Here is a 1,131-nt window from a genome sequence, read left to right as displayed (position 1 = left end):
CTCCCCATGTGATCACCGGCCTGTGAATGTGATACGGACACGACAGCGGTGGCTGCGTTGCCTCCGCTGCTCCGGGCTCGCTCTCCGCTTATCTGGTGGTCCTCGCGGCCTCCCCCTCGGCCTCCGCGGGATGCAGGGCGGGACCCGCCGGGCCAGGCCAGGATGCACCGAAAGGACACTGCAGTCGTAAAGGGAGATAGCGGCGGCGGCGTCCCTTCGGCACTGAGGTCGCGTCGCGCCGCGCCGCGCTGAATTTTCCCATCGTAAACTAGCGAGTTTAAGGCGGAGTTTTATTTAGGGCGTAAGTGCGCAGTGGTCCCTCCCCCGACCGCCGCGCCGCGCCCGACCGGATCCACGCGGACCGGACCCCAAACGGCCGGCGACGCGTCGCGATAACGCCGCCAGAGGCCCTGAGACCGTACCTTCACCCCAGTGGCGGTATATTTGGGAGGAGCAGCGAATGGGACTTCAGGGCTTACGGAGACTTGGGCGGGCAAGAGGGTGTAAATTCCCGATCTTGCCAAAACTCGGTATTTTTGCTTCTTATCCATAGGTGACGAATGCCGATCAGTTTTTTTTCCTGACCGTAGCACTCCCTACAAAAGCGAATGTAAGTTCAAAGAATAAAATTTATAATTTAAAAAAATTAATAAAAGAAAGTGATATTCTGTCTCCCAGTAAACACGAAAAACTCACGAGGACGTCAAAATGACATCAAAAGGACTAAATTGGTCACGAAAGAGGTCAAAATTTAGGCTAAAAGTCAGTCATTTTGACGTGATATCGAAGTCAATGACCCTACTATGACCTATTCGTGACTTTTTCGTGTTTATTGGGCTCGGAACTAGCGGGTTGGCAGGGTTAGTAGTTCCTCTACCACTCTTCGATTAGAGAACTCCTTCCATCATTTTTTTATTCCCAAATTTAGAAGATTTTTCATTATTTGCCCCCCCCCCCCAAAGTACCCTAGAATATGGTGGTCAGAAAAACGTCTTCCGTCAATCATCATCAACATATACTCAGTTTGGGCAAAATCGGGAATTTAGACTTGCCTCCGCGGAGAACTGAGACTGGCGCTGGAAAAGTGGGCGTAAGCTACCGCGGCGTCCGAACTCGCATCCAAAACGACGT

The sequence above is a fragment of the Frankliniella occidentalis genome, unplaced genomic scaffold, assembly GCF_000697945.3.
Source record: "Frankliniella occidentalis isolate FOCC.00 unplaced genomic scaffold, Focc_3.1 Scaffold28, whole genome shotgun sequence".
Lineage (NCBI taxonomy): Eukaryota > Metazoa > Arthropoda > Insecta > Thysanoptera > Thripidae > Frankliniella > Frankliniella occidentalis.
This window is presented reverse-complemented; position numbering follows the sequence as displayed.